At 39.5% G+C, this 23,231-nt stretch overlaps 1 protein-coding gene across 2 annotated transcripts in view; it reads right to left on the bottom strand.

The window, feature by feature from the left end:
- LOC102915006 (type-1 angiotensin II receptor A) overlaps nucleotides 1–17,483 on the bottom strand; it is a 51,252-nt gene extending 33,769 nt beyond the window's left edge. The window contains exons 1-3 of one of the 2 annotated variants that reach the window (XM_006972285.4): nucleotides 17,228–17,443; nucleotides 16,195–16,278; nucleotides 9,013–9,096 (exon numbers count right to left, since the gene is read on the bottom strand). The gene's annotated coding sequence lies outside the window, so the exon portion shown is untranslated. Of the gene's footprint in view, nucleotides 1–9,012; nucleotides 9,097–16,194; nucleotides 16,279–17,227 lie in introns of both variants that reach the window. The other variant, XM_015986569.3, reaches the window with a different exon arrangement.
- Between the last annotated feature and the right edge of the window lie 5,748 nt (nucleotides 17,484–23,231).

Below are 23,231 nucleotides of genomic sequence, written 5' to 3'. Positions count from 1 at the left end.
AAAGACACAAGCTGTTGGACTGAGTCCCAGATTTGGATCCTGGCTCTGACATTGTTTAACAATGTGTACCACAGGCTCAGCTGCTGTCAAAAAGTAGACACAGTAAGAGAAATCAGACTATACATTTTAAAAACTGTTGTTAGATTTAAAAAAAAATAAAATGAAGTGGTGGACACATTGTCTAGTTATCAGGGAGTGTCCACTTAATAATGTTCACTGTTATATTCTTTCTGTTATCATTTATAAAGTGGCAATATAATATATTATCAATAACATGGTGACCTCAAAGTATGGTGAAGTGAAAGACACAATCACTCCTTAGTACCAGCTGCTCACCCAACTGTAGCTGAAGTTATCCTGCTCCTGCCCGGCTCCTGCAGCCCTCAGACCCAAGCAAACACACAGAGACTTATATTATTTACAAACTTTATGGCTTAACGGCTCAGGTTTCTTGATAACTGTTCTTCTATCTTAAATTAACCCATTTCTATTAATCTCTAAGTTGCCACATGTCTTGTGGCTTTCCAGTATCTTAACATGTTGCTTCTCATCACAGCAGCTGGCAGGGGCTTCCTACCTCAGCCTTCCACTCCCCACAACTCTCGTCTCTCTTTGTCCCACCTATCCTATACTCCTGCCTGGCTACTGGCCAATCAGCATTTTATCAATCAATCAAAGCAACACATTCTCAGCATAGAGAACATCCCATAGCACCCTACCATCTTCACCTTTAAAACTGGATCACAAGTTGAGAGAATTTTAAAGACAAATCATTCCTGGACTGGCAATATTTTAATCTTTAGTTTTTATTTTGAAATGAGAAGACTATAACATTTAAATTCTTTTAAATATCTCTTTTATCTGATTGGATGACGATTTATGTTTGAGGCTCTACTAGACAAAATAATGGATAGAAATTAATCATCAGCTGGAGAGATGGTTCAGCAGTTAAGAGCGTTGGCTGCTCATCCAGAGGACCCAGGTTCAATTCCCAGGTTCTACATGGCAGTTCACAACTGTCTATAACTCCACTTCCAAGGGATCTGACTCCCTCACACAGACATACATGCAGCCAAAACATCAATGCACATAAAAGAAAAAAAATCATTTTTTTAAGAGAAGTAAGAATCAACTAGACACAAACCATTTTTGGAACAGTTGGCAGAGAAAAGAGTGAGGTTAAAAATCTGTTCAAATTCAATGAACTGAAAGAAAAAATTATTAGCATTCTTAGGCACTGTGTTAATCCTTTCACTATTGCATAGGTTGTCACTGAGAGTTGTAATTCTCAAATGCTGTTGGTTTTTGTTTGTTTTCTCTTTTCATTGGGGAGGTATGGCACGGGTGTTGTATTTCCAGACAAGAAGCCCATGGTGATGGAATTTAAAGCTTCTAATTTTGGATGGAATGGTGGTGAAATTACAGGCATCCTCTTAGTTTGCCTGGTCATCCCTGAGCAATTAGAAATGCCTTATTTTGCAGTGAGCATTGAGGAGAACCATGACCAGATGCTGATATATAACTAGAAAGGTTTAATTCAGAGGAGAGGGGCTAGACTTGGGCAGTTTTATGAGCAATTTGAAAGAACATGCTGGAGTTACAAAAGAGGTGTTTATCTCCTGAAGTCAGAAACAGCACCCAGGACCTGGCAGAGAAGTTGAGAACAATATGAACAAGGCTTTCATGTTTTTATTTGAGAAAGGAAGAACTCATTTGTGGTTATGTATTGTATGTTCTCAAGTGTGCTGCTTCCAAATATGGCTGCCTTTTGTGTTCATAACAGGAGTGATATTGGGAAGCAAATCTTTGCCTATCTATCAATGATTGACTGGGATTTGAGTACTTACTAGCCTGGGATTCTACCACAGATATTCTTTGGGGCTCATATTTCAGTTTAGAAGCCACACATCAAGAGAATAGAACTGATTCCCACATCTTTTTGACATTAGCACAAGCTTATCTCTAGCGCAGCCTAAAGTTCTGTGAGACTAGTTAAGCTCGATTCCATTGGGAGGTTAAGGGAGAAGGTAGAGGGCACTAATTCCCTTCTAGAGAAGGCAATCAGGGCTTGGGGCAGAAAGCTGTGAAAGGGGGCATGGACCCTGCTGAATGCCATTCTATCCTCTCCCTGACGTAGACAAGCTGGATCTCTAGTTTAATTTACTGGAATGATATTTTTATACGATACAGCCACTGCTGTACAATGGTTAAGTGCACAATGTGACCCAGTTCTTAAAGGACATTCTGGTCTCTGGGAATATGGTGCACACTCATAATCCCTGAGGGAGGGCAAAGAGTTCTAAATCAGCCTGAGCTATATAACAAGGCTCTGTCTCAAAAGTAAAATAATAAAAAGCTATGAATATGTCGATATTAGTTGTTTGAAAGTTGTCCAAATGACTGTCCAAGGCTCAGAAATGTATGCACACCAAATAAAATAAGTTATCATTTATAAGGGACCATCAAAATCATAGTTTCCTATCATTTTAGTGGGAAGAATATATATTATGAAATAGGCTTTTTAAATGGTATAATTTTCTATTAAACTGTTTCCTAATAATCATATTTAATTTTTGGTTTAGAACTATTTTAAAGGTACTTACTTCACAAAAACATTAAGGGAAATATTCTTTGAAAAGTAATATTACTGGAACTAGTTTTCTTATTTTTATCAGAAATCATACTACTTTCAAAATCTCTTAGATCCCAGAATACCCAATCATTGAGCTGTTATTACTTCTTTCAATGAAGGGAGTTTTCCTTTTCTTATCATTTTCTACTATTGAGGAATTCTCTAGCTCAAGCCCTTACGTCAGCAGGCTCCTGGGAGAGGCATGACACCACATATGTGTTTTCTCCTCAGGCCCATTTGCTAGAAATAGTAACAAAGACCTTTACTTAAGCTGTAGAAAATCAAATTAACAAGAATGATACCGTTAATCTTCATGTTCTTGTTTCCATCCTTTAAACACAGATTGCTAAATACATTTGCTCCCTAGCCCTCATTAGAAGTCTTGAATGATAGCAGAGAGGGGAAGGCATGAAGATTATGAAACACAACACCAATTAAAAAATAAACAAGATCAGAGCTTTTTGTTCTCAAGTCATCTGTGTAATTTCAAAGTGAGTAGATTTGATTTTTCCATTAAATATTTTTAGTCCTTCTTATATGGGGATGGATGGGCACAGACACATAATGCATACATACATATTTTGAATTTTCTTATTGAGCTTGAAGATAAAGTAAATTAAACGAAATAAAAAAGTCCTTGAAAATATTTTGAATTTGGTAATATCCCAGGACTTAAGCACATTGTGTCTGAGAAGGCAGGTATTTTACTGTTAACAATGACTTTTAACTCTCTAGTGTTTGAAAAATTGTATTTTCAGCCCTAGAAACAGGATTAAAGATCACATCTGCAAGCAAAGTATACATGAAGTATACAAAAGCACAAAACACAGAAGTTAGGTGTCCAGAGGAAATGGATTTTAACCATATGGGTTTCTATCAGAGGCCAAGTCAATAAGGACAGAGTTGTGGACCTGGTTTCTACTTAAAATCCTTAATTGGGAAAATGATTTATGGTATATCAAAATATTTTCAGTTTACAACAATTTAAGCTTTAAAATTCTATCAGTTGCCTTTCCTAGATCCATTCTAAACGTGCCTCTAGTTTCTGCCATTTCACACCTTCCAGAGCTGCATGCCACATGTCAGACCCTCTGTCTCTGACATTTCTAAGGCTACAAATGTTCCCTCATGGTTTTCAAAGCCTCTGCCTGTAGCAATCTTCCTCCAAATGTCCACACAGTTCTTTTCTGATCAAGGGTTTCTCTGAACACCACTTTAAAACCGCAGCATCCTCTGCCTACTACTCCCACGAAGGATTCTCATTCTTCATGCCGTTCAACACCTAATATATTTTACTCAATTGATTTTTCTCTCCATTCACTCTAATTTGTATGAGGACATTTTTAAATTTTCTTTTTGTGTGCATGTGCTTGTGTGTAGGGTAGGAATATATGTGCGTGTGTGTGTAGTGTAAGTATATGTGTGCATGTGTGTGTAGTGTAGGTATATGTATACATGTGTGTGTAACGGAGGTGTACATGTGCATGTATGTAGCTACACTCATGTGTGTGTGCATGTGTGTGTGTGTGTGTGTGTGTAGATCAGAGGTCAACTTGGGTGTCTTCCTCCTTGACTCTCCATCCTGTTTTTTGAGACAGGGTATCTCACTGAACCTGGAGCTCACCATTTTGGTTGGGTGGACTAGACTACAAGCCCCAGTGACTCTCCTGTCCGTCTCCACCTACCATTAGAGCTTTTCTGTGGGTTCAGGGGACCCAAACTCATGTCCTCATGCTTAACAGAAGCAAATGAGCCATCATCCTAGACCCAGGTGCTAGGCCTTTCATCTTTGTTCACACCTTTGTGCTTCGTGCTAACAAGCATGCAGGTGTTCAAAAGTACCAGCTGACTGAATGGCAGAATCTACTGCACAGTACACACCTGAATCAGGGCACCATGTGTGTGCCATCACTTCATTCAGGATGCACTGTACCGTGACATTTACTTGATACTCAAACTTTGTAGTTAGAGGAAAGGAACCTTACAGTTACCTCATACCTGCTTGGTGACTATCTTCTACCATAACAGTTGAAAACTGAAAGACCACAGGGACTTAGACAGTTGAGTAAATGTGTGGAGCATGGGTGCCAAGGACGGTGGGGCCTGTGACAAGTAGGAGAATCAACAGACTCTCCCACTGTTACTGTCCCACTGTAAAATAATTCAGTTTTGACAAAAAAATTTATAGCAGCCCTGTTTAAATGAAACCTGATTGTCTTCAAAGGCTACCTTCAACTGCCAATGGTCAATAGATCCAAGACGACATTTGTGAAGCCATATTGTTTTTCTTACCTGTTCTCAGTATATAATCCAGCCTAAGTATATGCCTGACTCCATATCAAGACAACAATACTCAACTGCTCCAATCTGATCATGTTTGCTTCCCAACTAAATGGCATCTTCTTGCAAAGGTACAACCCCTCTTCAATCTTCAGCATTAGACTACTGTAAACCTGACTTGCAACCTTGCATTAATAAAATTAATGAAAACTAATTACATATATTGAATAAAAGTTTCTCATGAAGTTAATTTTTCTTTTTAGCTTAAGAATTTTAATTGATAGAATGAATCACTTAGGAAAATTGCAGAAATACTTTCTCTTGAATATATATTATATTATTTTATATTATATTGATGGTAACTCTACAGAACCAGAGGGGAAAAAAAGATGAAATACAAAAATTTAAGATGTTACAGCATTGCCCTTAACCAATGTAAAGCAGTATGTCCATGGGCAGAGTTCCATTAGCCATACTAGTTAACAAGGTAATCAAGTTACCATTGATAAACTGACTATTACTTAATTTACTTTATAAACCAAATTACATTTTAGTTTATTTAAATACACACACACACACACACACACACACACACACACACACACACACACACACGACACACACTGGCTAAAATTTCCCCCCATTGGAAACACTCTGGAATTTGTATTTTAAAAGTCTAAGGTGGCTCCAGGCTTCTATTACTTGTGCTGTGGTTGAAAAGTGACACCATTGAATGTGTAATTGGAAGACAGGCAGGTATGACATCCCTTTCTCAAAGACAGGTTGACAGCTGCCTTCAAATCCTGAGCTTCGACAGTAAAGGCAATTTTGTTTTTAATGTTTGGTCTTGTGCAATTGTGTTATTCCAGGAAATAAATGTAACTGCATTGCTAAGGATAATGGCTGGAATGTGTTTAAGACTGACATTATGTTAATGGAACATGTAGAAACAGAAGGAACAAGAACTTCAAGAACATATTATACCAGGGATTCATTGTATTCATTACAAATAAAATCAAATTACTACTATATGTGACATGTGTAAGTCAAATAAAACTAGAGATGACAAGAACACAAGTGTTCTGTAACTGGTTTTGTTTGGCTCATCAAATTCTTTATTAACAAAACACATCAATAAGGTTTATGTTAAAACAAATGAGACACATCTCTTACTGTGAGAAAATTGAGACGTTACAGAAAGAAGGATGATGAGGATGTAGGTAAAAAAGCCAACTGTCACATCTACATGTTAGTCCTTAGCTCAAGAGGTGAGATAGGTACCTACTCAAAACTTTTGAAGAAATTAAGAATATAAAACTAGACTAATATATTAAATATTCAAGTATAAAAACTAATAGGAAACACATAAAGAGGCCTGTGATAGCTGCATCCCACACAATGGGAACTAAGAAAATTTGAATATCAAAATGCTTTAAAATTCCCAACTTAAAAGAAGAACATAAAACATCCCTTTAACTAGCAATGAATGTCCACAGCCTTGTTTAAAACTGTATTTATCACAGCCTGTCAAATAGAACTGTCTGTGAGAACTGGAACTTTCTACATCTGTGTAGTCCATCAACTACATGTCCACTGAACAGTTGAGGTGCTTAGTAGGAACTAAGAGACCAAATTTCTACTTATTGTAGTCAAATTAATTTATATTTAAATCTCAGGTACCACACCTGCCCAATGGCTGTTGTATCGGACAGTGCATGTCCACAGATTTTTGTCTCACTAAGCTGTTTTCTATTCTTTTAAATGTACTAGTCAGGCTTCCCTACTTGTAAAAGTTGGTTTTACCATAAACACTTTGGACCTGTAAAACAAACTCTAAAATGCTGTTTACACATTTCAATCAATAAGAGATCAGAGTTCCTTAGTTGTAAGTTGGTAAAAAATTTTAAAGGGATATTACCGAGTTCACAAGGTCCTTCTGTAAACAAACACCGTCTGTATTTCAGCATAGTGCCTACAGCTGGAAATGGGGCCTTTGGGTCTAGTTGGCAGGATACCAGGGCACTGTTGCTAGTTAAGAGGATTGGAAGACCATCTGCTCTTTAGAAGCAACAAAAATGGCTCCTTAGAATGAAGAATGTTGGTTCTGTTTGCCTTAAACTGAAATGTTCGAAAAAGAAATGTATAATGTATCTTCTGTGTTTGCTATTCTTAAGCAAGGTATCATAGTTATTTGAGAAGTTTTCTTGCAAATGTGAATGTCGGGAATGGGATGTCTTTGGACATGTTGGGAAGGGAGTCAGAGTCACGACTAGAACCTCTTCCGGAAGGAGCACTCTGGGTTGGCTGCCTGGCTTCTTCCACCTGGGGCTGATGGGAAATGACAGAGAATGAGCTCCTCCCTCTCCAGTGCTGTCGGAGTCAGGGATTCTATCGTGGTGCTAACACACCGTGGCCAAAAACAACTTCAGGAGGAAAGGGTTTCTTCTCTCTCTCAGTTTGTAGCCAGTCCATCATCCTGGGAAGTCAAGGTAGGGACTCAAGGCACGAACCTGGAGGCAGGAGCTGATGCAGAGGCCATGGAGGGGTGCGGCTTACTGGCCTGCTGCTCATGACTTGCTCAGCCTGCTTTCTTGTAGAACCCAGGACCACCACCCCCAGGACACTGGCCACAGTGGGCTGGGCCCTCCCACAATCACTAATTAAGAAAATGTCCTGCAGACTTGCCTACAGGCCAGTGTTATGGAGGCATTTTCTCAGTTAATAGCCCCTCTTCCCAGGTTTAAGTCTAGGTTTAAGTGAAGTGGACAAAAAACCCAACCAGCACACGAACTCTTAAAAATACATCATGTCAGCTGGGCCTGGGGTTGTAGTCCCATAAACCTCGGTTCTTGGGACGGAAGCTGACACAGGAGAATCAAAAACACAAAGTTTGCCTGAGTAACTCAGGAATTAATACTTGGTCTCAAAATAAAAGTTTCAAGTTCTTTTGTTTTGTTTTGTTTGTTTGGTTTTTTTAAAGGCTGAGATGTATCGCAGTAGCACATCGTGTATGAGGGTTCAGTCCCCAGTACTGGACAAACCTGTGTATTGTCTTACTATCTTTCAAACTGGAAGAAGTATTTGATATAGTTTATTGCACTTGTTTCCAAAGCTGACTTTTTAAATTTCATAACATGCATTGCCCCGACTCCTAAGCTTATCTACACACACACACACACACACACACACACACCACAAACTCCAAAGATACGCAGTGACAACTCTGTAGAATGTGACTATTTTTATCTTCAAGATTAAAGTAGTCCTAAATAGTTTCCTCACACCACCACCCTGGGGTGCCTTCCAGAAAGATTCTCCTACGTGCCAGCGAGAAAAAGACCAAAGTCACTTGTAACATTTGTGTGCCCACCTAGCACCCATCTAGCGTCTGCTTTAGCAAAATGGAATCACGGTGTGTTCCCAGTGGCACTCACGGCTTTTTAATCCCTCTAAATAGAACAGGGAAGCTGCCGAAGTTCCCCTTTCCTACTAGTTGAGTTAATGAAGTACTCCCTTCATGAAAAGTATCAGGTCTACTACAGAAGAGGATCTCCAAAACAGTCTCAGACTACTGTGTTACTCTCCAAGGGACCAGTGTCCTACCCTGTGACTCAGTGTCTCTCACGGGGTTTACAGGACCTCCGTCCCTGACTAATATTACCCCGCATTATCATCAGAGTAGGGGAGAGGTTTGCAAGGGGAGACTCTGAGACATACCGGCATGCTGAAAGTGAGCAGGTCTAATTTTAAGGTCTTAGTCTTTAGACTCCTGACAGTGAGTAAATGCATACCAAACCTGGACGCTGATGAGACCACAGTCATTTCCTGGCTAGCCTTTTCACCCCTGGCACAACGAGAATGCAGCACAGGGCAGCCACCAAAGGCTGGAGGTTCGCAGATGTCCCGCCTGGTTTTCTGTCATCATATCATACCTGGTTACTATGATAGTGTTTGTATTTAACGTTACAGGAAACACATTCTTAAGCCATGTAACAAGCAAATAGAGTAAAGGTGGAATTTTACCCTTCCCTACTTTTCCCACCACTGACTATTAGGGAAAACTGCCGACAGATACAATTTTGTAGATATGAGACCCTTACCTGGTGATGACTTCCAGGAAGGGTTGCAGTGATTTATCCGGATAAAGTGCCAGCCATTTCCTACCAATCTATCTTATGTTAAGTCTGGAAGAGAAAAATATTAAAGTGATTCACAAAGGTGGTCATATTTTTATTTTTTAATTAAATAATTGTTAATACTACGTATTAAGACTGTTGAGGAGAAAATGAAGCCATCCGTTTTTCACACTGAGAACGTATTTTCCCTAATATGGAGTTAGGCTGTCTTGTATCCTATCTTCTTCCTGATGATGATTAACAATCCTTCCCAGTGTTTTACAGACACTTAGCAAGGAGGACCAGACTTGGTGAAATTGGCTCTGAAGATATACTCTTAGATGCAAACTATGACAATGGATTGGGCTTTTACTTATGAATCTTCAGTTAAACTTTGCTAAATATTCTCTTTTTATTATGAGGTTTATGCAAGTGTTATTATACTATATTTTGAAAATCTCATTTTAAAGACTGTTTTCTATTTGACTTTGTCATATAAGACCCACATGTCATATAAATGTTGCTACACAATAATGTAAATATCTTACCCTAATTTTGTCTCTGAGTTTACTTCCCAGAGATAGATACTTTTCTTCTTTATCCCTCTAGAACTCAAAGTATACATACGTGCACACAGTTGTGCATATTCATGCTCTCTTAACTAAGATTTTACTTCTCTGCTCACTGCTGTCATTAATCTGTTCATTTTATTTAGCCATATTTCTACACAGAACATCATTTGTCTGCACACATAAAGCAATGTTATTCATTGATAATTTATTTGGCCAGCCTGTTCTTAAGACCTTAAATCTCTTTTATCCAGCTACCCTTTTGGCTGCTATAAAACATTTCAGTGCTCATATTCATACACAGATGTGTTTATACTTAGTGAACATTATCAATAGCACAAATCCAAAATAGAATTATTGAACTAAATTGTTTGTATATTTGTTAATGTTTTGATGGATATTTATAAAATACCACTTATAAAGTTTGTAATAAAAGTCTGATGCCAAATTTTTCATAAAAATCTTCTTTATGTATGGTTTGGATTGGCATTTCAATACCTGTGGATGAAACTGAATTTTTCAACTTGTAAATTTTAGGAGTTTTTCTACTATTTCACTTAGCCATTCATAGTTTCTTATATTAAGGGATGAATGTTAGTTATAGAAGCTAACATTTACATGTCATGTGTGGCAAGCAGCTTTCACAGATTTGCAGTTTATCCCTGGAGTTTGTTTATCATGCTGTTTATTATCTAGCCATTTATTTATTTATTTACTTATTTATTTATTTTTAGGTAGCTAGATTCATCGGTAGTTTCTATTATGGATTTGGAAGATTCTACAAAGATTGTTTTAAGCTGCTCAGTTACCTAGAGGGACTTCATACAGGTGACACAGAAAACCCAATATGAAGATCATCTTAGTCATAGTATCATAACAGAAGGATTTGGAGCATTATCATCATTACCAAAGACATTTTCATAAGAAGATTTTTCACTTAAAATACTATAATGATGTAAAAGCTGTGGGCTTTCTGTAAGACTACACTTAAGGAGAAATTTAAGGAAATCATCAGTTTTACGGTAGCACTCTTCAGAGTGTTAGCCGTGGTGGCTAAGGCAAGAAGTCAGAGTGAATTATGGAGAAAGTAAGAGAAGGCCCACGGCAAACACAAAGTGGAAATGTTAAACTAGCAGAGACTCACTAAGGAAATTTAGAATACATACACACACAAAGATAGAAAGAATGAATCTTGAGTTAGTAACCCTCTAGGGCTTTCCAGATCTGTTGTACATTTTTATTGATCTTTTTGTTGTAGTTCTGCTTTATGAATTTTTTGGCATTAATAAAAATAAATGATTTTACTCACAAATCAGTAATAATAAAACTATATTCCTTTCATTAGTCCACCAAGAACCTATGCCCGGCTTTAACAGTATTTTGACAAGAATACATAAAGCCTTGTGCTCACAGAATTTTACTTGTGAGTTATGTTTTATAAATTGCTTATGAATACATTACCACTAAATGTTATTAAAATATAAGATACATACATTTTGACTTTATACTTCTCGACCATATTGCTTAAAACTGTGGCTGCTTGGTCCTGTTGGCTAACTTCTTCTCTTCAGGTTAAATTTCAAAGAGTATTTAGGAGCTCAATACATAGAAAACACTTCAGAGTCTCTTCTATTACAGATAAAGTGACAGCAGTGAACTGTGGGCAGTGAATGGATGGGAAACATCACGGTGCGGTGAGTTTTATTCATGGTACAATGTCTTTTATCTAAAGTGACATCATCTGAATGGAAAGTTAGTCATTAAACCTGACTTAATGGAACATTCTCATTCAAGAAGAATTACATATAAATTTAAAGTCATGAAGAAATGTAATTGATTGAATACCAAGAAAATGTGTGTCAAAGAGTAGAGAAAATTCCGATAAAATTGTAAGCATATGGCATTTGTCGGAGGAAGTGATACAGAATGATTTAATCTGTTTGGAAGAAAAAAAGAAACTAATGTAAGTTGCCTACACTCACAGGCTGGGCTCGGTAAAGCTGATGAGGGGGGTCATTGATACTGCCTCGCTTGTTAGCATTGAGAAACTAACTCCACCTGCTGCCTGTTCACATCTTCTATATACTATAATACTACCTCTCCCAGTCCACTGGATGGTGTGCTGGGGTCTCTGAGTTGAGTTTTGTCCCAAGTCTTTCCCATAAATGTTAAATTCTGTACTGCTAAATTTGCCTGTATGCTAAAGTTCTAGATCCAAGCAGCAGGTAAAATTCATCACCAAGAAAATTCTGACAACTGTCCTGGTAGTGGGACATGATTCTCAGACACGATCCCAGGGAATCCAGGCTTGGCTCAGTCTTCCAGCCAACTTCAGTGATCTTCCCAGCAGAGCAAAAAAGCATTTGGTTGGGTCTATCTAACAAGGGTCAGAAATCTTCAGGCACTGGGAGGAATCCTTCAGGAACTAAAGTATTTGGAGAGTCACTGGCTTAAAAGAAATCACCACTTACTTGGAGCCTTACCATGTTATAGCTAGAATCTACTACAGTGTTTTTAAACCATACCTTAGGTAAGTAAGAGCATATACTGAAAGCTGAAGGTAAGATGTGGTTTAAATTGGCATCTAGACATGAACCACCACTCCCAGTTCATGCGGTCCTGGGGAAGAAACATACATGCTAGGCAAAGACTCTACCAACCAGGTTAAACTCTCAGCTCCCAGAAAGTTAATTTTAAATGCCTATCACATTTTTCCTCCATCTCGTAAGGACCATCTTTGTATATTTTTCAGGCTGCTCTTGAACTCCTGATTCAATGCCACCTCCTACCTCAGTTTTCCAAGCAGTAATGACTATAGACTGTACTGTGCCCAGCTACATTTTCAGAAAGCTTGACTGAGGAACAAGTGCCACCCAGGCTCCACCCTTCACGTGCACACTAAGCGATGCACAGCCATACTTTTAGTAGTTCTTCCAACTGATAGCTGAAATGTCTACATTTCTTAATAGTGCATTTTAAAGTCAGATATTATAAGTAAAACAGTTGTTCTTAGTGTTCCTCTTCTTTGATTTCAAATTATAACTAAATATATTCTTAAACCATCAGTTTTCAATAAAAAGAAGGTTGTCTAGTGTAGGACAATGTGGCAAAGAACATGGCTTTGGGATATGGATTACCATGTTTAAATTTTAAGTGTTACCACATTTGGTCCCCTTTTTATTTGCATTATTTCTTAGTATTCTGACTGGTAACATGAAGATACACAGAAACTGTCATAGAGTTTACTGAAGGTCAAATGAAGGACATTTACAAAATGAACACAATGTGGCACGTGATATATGACCGATAAATTTTAGCTTTATTAAAAAATATTTTATTGGGGGTGAGAGGTTTCTCTGTGTAGCTGTTCTGGAACTCGCTCTGTATAGCAGGCTGACCTGGAAACCCAGAGATTCCCTACCTCTGCCTCCTGAATTCTGGGACTAATGGCATGCTCCACTACCTCCCAGTTTTAAAACATTATCTTATACAAAGGTCAAGAAAATAACATCTAAGATAATCATTTTAAGGAAGGCATGAGTACCAAGGCTTTTCTGTCTTTAATGTGCTTGAACCACCCAGATGTAAACATGTAAATAAAATGAAGATTCTTATTCAAGAAGTCTGAGATTTTGCATTTCCATAAATTCTTAGGTGATTCTCAGGAAGCTAGTCTGTATACTACCGCACCTTCAGTGACTGGATGCTTGCTTCTAAGTGAAATGTGGTAAGTCAGAACGCAGACAGAGCTTGACTTGCCTCAACACATTCAAAACCAGTGATTTGAGACCTGCTTTTCATCGTCTTTGATTTAGTTTTTTCATCAGTTTTACTCTTTCCTTGGCAATATTTATTTAGATTGAAAATGGTTTTAATGTCTATTTCCCAGTGAGATCAACGTCAAGCCTTTTTATTGTGGATGATAAGATGAAACACTAGGTAGGTTGGAAAGGTAGTTGCACTGTCACACTTTTCCTCAAACACAATGGACTTGCACAGTGCTTGGTAAGAGACTCTGAGGGTGCACGAATGTGATGCATAATATTAAGAGAGTCTCAGGGAGGAACGGAAGGGGCTGCCATTATTGGAGAAGTGTGGGGAATGAACAGTGCAGCCACACCAGACACCCATCTCTTCTGAACACCAAGACAGGAGGAGGAGGAATGCTTTTCAAATGTCTTCTCTTTCTCAGCATACCCTTAGCCTGACCAACTCCACAGGCCAAAGACTGTTTTTAGACTGTGACATATCCTCAAAGGCTGAATGTCACTCTGCTCCATACAATTGCCTTTGCAAGAACCCGCTACTGCTGATACAGATTTCACAGACAATTCTTTGTTTTCCAAAGCAGTGTATAATCTTTGATTCGTATAAAATGAGCAAATATCTAAGCAACTCATAGAGTTAATTAGCAAGCATAGAGTTTCTTTACAAGCAAGTACATAACGACATGTATGTGCTTCCAATGTTCTTGCTCTGTGGTTAATCAAGACAAATAGTTAAAGTCATTGGCCTAAACTAAGACTTTTTATCACTCGGTGGAGATCAAGGTGTCTTCAATGTATACAAAATGAATAAGAAATCAGTTGATCGAAATCAAAGGATCATTAATCACATGATTTAAAATTCAGGAAGCATCAGAACTAGGAAAGACGGGCTGCCTCTAGAAGCAGTGTGGACTCATTGCTCACCTGTTTCCCAAACTATTAAACATTGTAAATGTAACTGAACATGAAACTCTTGAAAACACTCTTGGGTATGGGAGTTATAACAGTAGATAGCAGATTCTAGACACTTGTCTCCACTTAAGACCTTAGAGGAAGCACAGAAACAAAACTTAAAATAAGTGCTTCTAAATCGACCTATAAGACTACAGTAGAACAAAGGAAACATACAGCATTCAAACCATATATGAAACTCTTCGTTATAAAAGAAATTTGAAACACGATTTTATTTTTCATATGCAAAGGAACTTTCTTTTCTGAATATCTGCTATGAAAGGAATTAAAAATCAGCAAATATTTCCTGGTGATACAGCTGTACACAACAGCAATATCCATTTGCCATTTCTATGAAAGTTCTAAATATATATTTTGTTTTGTATTCCCATCTGATGTTAAAGTAATAACTCTAATGAAACTTCTGGCAAATTCATACCTCTAGATTTCTTTTCTGGGAAGCAAATGCTGTATTTTAGAGCTTTTAAGGTTAATAGTAGTCATTTGCCAAATCAGTTGAGTATTACCTTCTACCACTTAGGTAAGACTGAATAAAAGTAACCGTAGCCATCAAGTCATTAAAAAGTGGATTTTCAGAACCTAAAATCCAGGGAAAGGAACAGTGATAAACAAAAGGCTAATGGACAGGAATCTGTGCTGGGCACCAAAAACATGCAAATGGGAGAGGAATTCCATCTCTGTCCCTGTACAGATTTGAAAGCAAAATATAGCAGCTATCTGCCCTGGAAGGGCATTGTGAGAGCACAGAGAAGACTCACAGCCGTCATTCAAACTGAGCTTCCAAGTCCTTTGCAGCTGAGTACTTTACTGGGGTTTGCACTAAGCAAAAGATTAAACTTTTCTTTCCTTGGCACAAGCCAAATTAGCTGTCACTGTTAATTAGTAACACAGTATCCACAGTCCTAAGCAACAGCCACCAAAGGCAGCAAAAATAAGCTGTAAAGTATCAGGGACAATTCTTCCTCCACACTACAGAGGAGACAAAGCCGAAGGATCCATAAATGTGTCCTTACACTGACCCAAGCAAGACAGAAGGCTCAGTACGCCTGCCTCAGACACTGTGATGGACCGACATTTTGTAAGCCTCGGGATGAGGAAACCCAGTCTCTTCTGAGGTGGTGGACACTGAGGCCGGTTCACCTACCACCAAGAATGAGCAGAACTAGAAACCAAGGCCTCGTGAAGGGGAGAATAAACCAACATCAACAACAAAAACACGAACAAACAAAAAACAAGAAGTCCAGGAAGATATATATTATACATTATAGGAACTGTCACCTATGATTTGGAGATGGACTGGTGGAGCTATTAGGAAACTTAGCGTGTGTCCAGAGAAGACAAAAGGAAAGTTAAACAGTTTTGAAGACTCTAAGCATGGGCTAACAAGGTAACCATTTTAGACTTTTATTTTGTCAGCAATCAGCCAGAAGCAGAAACCATCCAGGGTTTTTAACAGCTGGGGGAGACCTTCTGGGCAGTGACCTGAGACTCCGACTTGTTAAACAAATAAAAACATTCTTAATATCGTGCAGCTGATTTGGTGGGAGGACAAGAAGGGTTCTTGGGCATTAGCAGGAAAATGATCCCGGATGGAGAAGTGATTGTCCAAGCCGGGCTGTTAGGAGGTAAACACGGCAGGTAGTGTTGGTTTGTTTGTGGTTAAACCAAGGAGATGAAACATTCAAATAAGCCTCTTGGGTTCCTTTTGGGTTCTTTTTTGTTTTTTTTTGTTTTTTTTTTTTTTTAATAGAAAATTTTAAGGAAGTTTAAGGCTTTTGCTAAGGGCAATAAATACAGGCGCCCCGGACCCTATGGTGGTAACTATCCAAGAAAGAAAATTGGTTTTGGGAATAAAGTACCTTGAAGAAGAGGCCAATTACTGACTGAAGAGAACAGAAGGGGGTAAGTTGTTTGCTTGATATCCTCTCTGTTGCTCTCTCTTCCTGGAATGACACAGGAAATTAATGTTGCCAACTTCCAAATGTGACCTCAGGGCGCACACAGTGCCCAAACTTTCCTGCGAAAAAGTCTCCTGGGAGTCGGCGGTGGGTCTTTATGTCTAATGCAGACATTAGTAAACACGGGCACCGGTAGCTGGTGACACTATGCTTGACCAAAGACAAAGAGACCGGACTAGCCTTGGAGAGGATCTGCTTGAGTTTTCTGGAGACCACCGCAGTTTGGGGTTGCGGAGACACTGGGCTAAAGGAACGGGCAATGGGTAGAATGGAGAGCCCTGCTCTTGGTTCAGTACTGAAAAGAGACCACTGAAATCCTGCAGGGACTCCAGGCCAAGTCTGCCTGTTACGGTGCGTGCGGCAACCTGCTTCTCCATGCCCCAGTCTGAGGAATCAAAGAGCCGCTGGGAACACCAGGGGTGACGGAGTTGGGCTCACCTACCGACTGTCCGATGGCAATGACCCACCGGTAGGGTTTGAGGGAAAGCAGAGAAGGACAATGCGGGGTCGTTGGCAAACAGAGAGAAGACACTCTGAAACTCAAAAGTGGCACAACTTCAAATGGATGGCCTCGCGGTCAATAGGCCACTGTTGAATTCAGGTCACAGTTAAAATACAACAGTTAGTTAAAAGCACGGAGGAAAGTTGGTTTGCTTGCCTCCCATCTCTGTAGATTTCTAGCCTGCACTGGAAAGAGTTTGGTCAAAACATTATGACTCTTTCGGAGCACGCTGCAAATGAGCGCAGTTTCCTCCCAACCTGTTCTGGACAAGGGCGGCCAACTCCAGTCTGCCCACTGGCCGGGAATGTGCTCGCTCTCCTGGGTCCCCCGGGTCCTCCTCTCCCAGTACTCCCGGTTCAGAAGCCGCGACAAGGAACCGACCCCTCCAGCCCCTGATCACCACGCTGGCGGGACGCCTGGGCTAGGACTCACCGCACCCGGGAGAGCGCCAGAGCTGGGAGAGCCGCTGCACTGGTACCGGCCTCGGACACCCGAGCCACCCGGGGAGCAGGACTCACGCCCGGTGTCCTCTCCAGCTACACAGCATCACCCAGTCCCTCGCAGCTGCCTGGCGATCAGCAGCGAAGCGCCTCGGTATTTATAGCCTAGGGGGCGTCGCTGCTCCCTAGCCTAGCCTCTGCTTTGCACTCCTCCCTCGCCGCCCCGCCCCGCCCCAGACCCTCCGTCCAACCCTCTCCCTCTCCGGATTCTGACGGAGTCTTCTCTGCTGCCAGTCACCCGTTGTCACTTCTCAGATCCGTGCTTGGCTGGTCCTGTATCCCTCATCACAGCCTGAGTGCTGAAGATGGAGGGAGGCTGGGGTAAGGCCACATGAATTGACTCCAAAGTGCTCCACTCAGAAAGGAAAGAAAAAACTAACAAAAAAGGAAAACTTTTAAGGATGAATTAGGGAACTCCCTTGTCTTTGCTGTGGCTTTCTCAAAATTTGACGCCCTTGTTGTGGATCACAGATGGTATGGATTAATTTCAGAGTTGTAAAATGAAAGAGCTGATTATCAGTTCCTCCTGGATTACAGGTGGCTGGAGCTGCACTTATTTAAAATAAAAACAGACTGCCAAGAAACAAATAGCACAAAATATGTGAGAACAAAAAGGATTCCAATTCTTTTTTTAAAAAGAGAATACTTTCCCCGGTGCATCGTGAAGCCTGAACTACTCTGATACCAAACTCAGGCAACACATTACAAGAAGATGTCAGAGTAACCACTTCTGGGAATGGAAAGCAAATCCTCAATGAAGTGCTAGCAATTCAAATCCAGTAAAAGATAAAGATACTGAGATCAGGATGTGCTCAGAGTTAGTCCACACTGCAAAACAAAGGCTTTTCAGACTGCAAGAGGTTCTGTTTACAAGCAGCATTGACTTCATTTTGAGGGGAAAAAAATGCAAAAGTAGAGTTCACACCTTGATGGGCATGTAAACACCATCTGTCTGGCACCAGCCTTGAGGCACAGACAGATTAACAACTTGTTCCTTAAAGCAGAAAGGGCCCCACTATATATATTTTTTAAAAAATCGCCAAAGTAAATGGGAGCTACAGCCGCACAGGCTGATGTTAAGATCAAACCAGGGAAAGCAGGTATGACTACATACTGGACTCACAAGACTTGGGAAGGGTGCCGCCCCTTCACGTGAACCACATGAAGAGGAGACCTAATGTTTCAGTGGTCAAAAGACCTCATCTTACCACCCAGTGTGCAGCAGAGAAGTCCCAGCAGTCCTAGGGGCTTTAGATGGGCTCCTCCCTGCTGTGACTGTGGCTGTTCTCCTTAAAGTGCCATGGATACATTTGCCCACTTGTCTGTTTCCACCTGCCTCTGCCATTGGCTCAGCTCAAACCCTGACTTTGTAGCAGCAGACCTCCAGCAGGGGATATCGTATTACAGTTGGCTACCCTTTCTGCTTCTCAGGCATCTTTGCAATTCCTTGAGCTCCTCTTGGGCCTCTTCAATCTTTTGTAGCCAACCTGTAAACTACATACATGCATATATATGTGAAATGCAATGCATAATCTAAAAGTTAATATTCATAGGTAAGACTAGAATAAAAGAATCTGTGTATCTGTATTTGCCTTGTCAGGTTATCAAGGAAATAGAGACTACTTGACAAATTGATACTTACAAAGTCAATAAACCTAGTGAATTTATTATTAGTCAATAAATTCTGGCATTGTGAAAAGTCACAAGCATGTTAGTTGAATCTGTGTAAACATAAGAACTCAGTTTGAAAAAATGTGGGTGGTCTTTTAGTGCGAAACCCATGACAGTGAAACTGCTAGAAGAAAAAAAAAGCAGTGCCCTACAAGATACATATAGGACAGGACTTCCTGAATAGGAGGACTTTATTTGCTCAGAAATTAAGGCCAACATTTGACAAATGAGACTTCATAAAACTTAAAATCTTAAAATCAAAGCAAAGGAAACAGAAACAGTCAATTGAGTGAAGTCGAAGCCACAGAGTAGGAGAGAATCTTTGCCAGCTGTACATCTGGGGGAGGGTAAATATCCAGAACATACAAGGAACTCAAAAAATAGAGTCAATGAAACGTATGGCGCAACTTTAAAACTGCCTCTGGATCTGAACAGAGAGTTTCCTAAAGAAGAAGTAAAAATGGCTAAGAAATATATTATAAAATGTTCAACATCCTCAGCAATGAGAGAAATGAAAATTAAACTACTCTGGGAGTCCATCTTAGCCCAGTTAGATTGGTAAAGATCAAGAAAACAGCTGGCAACAAGTATTGTGAGGGTGCAGGGAAAAGGGACCCTCATTCACTGTTGGTCAGATTGCAAACTGCTGCAGCCAACATAGACAGCAGCGTGAAAAATTCTCCAAAGGCTAAAAGTCAATCTTCCATATGACCCAGCTACAACACTCTTTGTCATAAACTCAAAGGACTCCTACTCCATGATACTTGCTCATTCGTGTTCATAGCCACTCTACTCATAATGGCTAGTAAATAGAAACAACCCGAATGTCCTTCAACTAATGAATGAATGATGAAAATGTGGTTCATACATACAATGGAATACTATTCAGCTCTAAAAATAAAAAGAATAAAATCACAAAATTGTAGGTAAATGGATGGAACCAGAAAATATTACACTGAGTGAAATAACCCAGATGTAACTTGAAGTGTCCTAAGAAGACAGGAAAACAAAAAAAGACCATGCAGAAGGGAGGAGAATCTCTAGAAAAGGGGTAACAGGAGACTCATGATATAAAGGGGATAATAGAGAAAAGGGGGAGACCTATAACAGAGAGAAAGGAGGAAGGGTAATATGAAGGAAAGGGAAGGAAAAAGAAATAACACAAACAATGTTTGAAAAGGCCATAGGGCAACATATTATTTTATAAGCTTACATTTTTAAAATGTACATACATACACACACACACACACACACACACACACACACACACAGAGTTATGCCACATGGGCTGATGATGACGTTTACAAGAGCCATACACTACCTTGCCATGGCTGCAGTATTTAGCATGGGAAACCTTTTGAGTTCTTGGTCAGAAGATGACGAGGGTTTTCTAAAACAATATGGGCTATTGCCGATGCCCTTGGTTGCCTTCCAAAACCTGAAGGTTAGACCCTATTTCTGAATACACCACACTCTTGGGACACGGGAGTTGGAGGGATTGAGTTGGAACTGACCTGCAAGCCTACGGACTTGCTGTCAGCATCAGAAGGTGATAGGTAAGTTGCCAAGGAAGAGGAGTAATACTTGGTTGTAAAGCCTATCAACCAAAATGGCCAGCAAGATAGCCCCAGTGGTGCTACAGTGGCACTGTTGCCTTGGGGGTAACCAGCAGCTGTAGAACTCAAGGGAAGGTCCACTCAATAGGAGTGAGTTCATGCACGGTGCTGGAGCTTAGCATGGTGGCTGGAGAAATCACAGACCCTAAAAGAGAACCGATGACTGCCATTTCTCTAAACTAACATAGTTCCTAACTGTATTATAAATATATCCTTGACACACAGATAGGTGTGGCTCGCACTCCTCTTCATCAAAGAGGCTTCTATTTCAGCAGGCAGAGGTTGGTTACCTCAGAGATGCAAGACCTGTAAAATGACATCTCCAATTAGCATGCCAACATAGATGGGAAGTTCCTCAGGTCCCACCTCCAGGGAAAAGATCAGTGGCTACGGAGAACAGGAGAATCGATTTTCTCCAGGGATGAGCTCCTTGACAAGTCATCCAATTTCTAGTGGCCATCCCTAAGCAACATACATACTAGCAATGCTAGATGGACTCAGTAGGTTTTACACACACACACACACACACACACACACACACACACACACACACACAAAGTGAGGAAGGGGACATGAGAGGAGTTAGAGATATGAGAGAGAAGGGTAAAATAATGTAAATATTCATATATGAAATTCTCAAAAAATTAAAATATTAAGTTATAAAAGAAACAAGATTAGAGGAGCTGGAGAGATGGCTCAGTGATTAAGAGCAGGTACTTCTCTTGCAGAGAACCCGAGTTCATTCCCCAGAACCCGTGTCAGTCAGGAAGCTCACAAACACTTGTCACTCGAGCTGAAGGAAGGTGATTGCCTCTAGCCTCCCCAGGCACCAATGTGCACTGTATACATAGATACTTAGACAACACATACACATAACAATTTAAAAATAGTAAAAACACAAGAATGGTATTTTATCACCTAGGAATACACCAGTGAAACACTAGCTATTTTTAACATGTTATTTATTTACTTTAAAACTTTTATTCATTATTATTATTATTATTATTATTATGAAAGGTTGTGCTTGATATCAGAGGACAACTTTGTAGCATCTGCCTCTCCTTCCATCTTAACGTGGGTTCTAGGGATCACAATCAGGTTGTCAGATTTGTGTAGCAAGTGTTTGCTGAGCCATTTCGCTTGCCTCCTTCAATACTTTTTTACTACTAACTATACAATTATTTCAGCTGGCACAATAGCTCATGAGTGAATGCGTTTGCCACCTGACAATCTGAGTTCTATTCCCCAGACCTTCATGGTAGAAAAAGCAATCTGACTTCTGCAGGTTCTTCTGCAAGTACATATGTGTGCGCGCACACACACACATGCACTCGCACAAACACACACTCATATGGAATAAGCAATCACAATAAAAATTAAACACAACAAGAGTTAAGAAACATATACAAGTGATAGAAATATTTAGTCACTTGTGGTACTCAATTGACAATGCAGCTGAAGGTGGTTATTGCCCAGAACTTCTGAAGTCTACGTAGATATGTTCTCAGAAAAAAAATAGAAACAAGTTTGATGTGAGAAATAAGAATTTAAGAGCTTATGTCCTGAAGTTCTGCAGCAGAGGAGCTGGTTGGAAGTACCTAGAAGGTTCCTTTCCCTCCCCTGGGTTTCTCCATCTCCAGAGAAAGATGGCAATCGCCTCTGAGCTTTTGTTGTTATATATAGAGTTTCTTGAGTATCTGTGCCTCTCTATGATAGTGCTCACTTGACTTTCATTTAACTTCTTATAACACACCAAGAACTTACTTTATAAAGAGATGTTGATGTTTCCAAAAGGGGTGAATCTTAGATAAAGCCAAAATTTTGGTTAATTTTGAAAAGTTATTAGCGTTGTCTAGCAACTCTAATTGTATTGGTGAATTTGAATTGTGTCACTAAAATAAGTTCTTCGGTCACTATGCAATTCACCAGAAATGCCCCAAATGCAAATACATTTTAACAGAACTTTTCCAAGTGAATATTTTATTTAATGAGAAAACATAAGCATAGTGATTAGAGAGAGAGAGGTTTAAATGCCTCAATTAGCAAAAGGATGAAGCGAAATTCTTGTTCTTCTAAGCCAGGTTTTGGTAAACACTGCTAAGAACAGATCAATATAGAGAAAAACCCAACTGTTGTGAATGAGGAACTGAGCTTCAGTTTTACTCCAGGTATCAAATTTTGATCTTCACAATTTTAGTGACTTTTGTGTTACAACTAACTGAGTTGTAACTAAGTCTATTTTCTGTAAGTTTGGTACACTCAACATTCAGTTTTGTCCTTTTCCATTTTTCCATCTTGGAACTCTCTTCTATTTCAGGACAAAACTCTCTGTTCAAAAAACATCCCTATCTCAAAGCATTTCCTTGTTCTTTAACACTTTTTAATCAAAACTTTATTTTATATCTATAAACTTTATATCTTTCTTATTAACGTGATGGCTCATTCCTGTATTATTATTGGTATTATTATTATGAAATTTATAAAGGTTTTGATAAAATTTATAAGGTAAAATTTCTTTCTTCATAAGTTAATTATATGTAAATAAAAGCCAGGATGCTGTATCTAAACATAGACAAAACGGCCAATCAGCAGCCCTGGACCTCTGCTGTGGGAGATTTGAGTCTTATGTAACAGGCACATAGAAAGCAC

This window comes from Peromyscus maniculatus, chromosome 5 (genome assembly GCF_049852395.1).
Source record: "Peromyscus maniculatus bairdii isolate BWxNUB_F1_BW_parent chromosome 5, HU_Pman_BW_mat_3.1, whole genome shotgun sequence".
Classification (NCBI taxonomy): Eukaryota; Metazoa; Chordata; class Mammalia; order Rodentia; family Cricetidae; genus Peromyscus; species Peromyscus maniculatus.
This window is presented reverse-complemented; position numbering and strand designations above follow the sequence as displayed.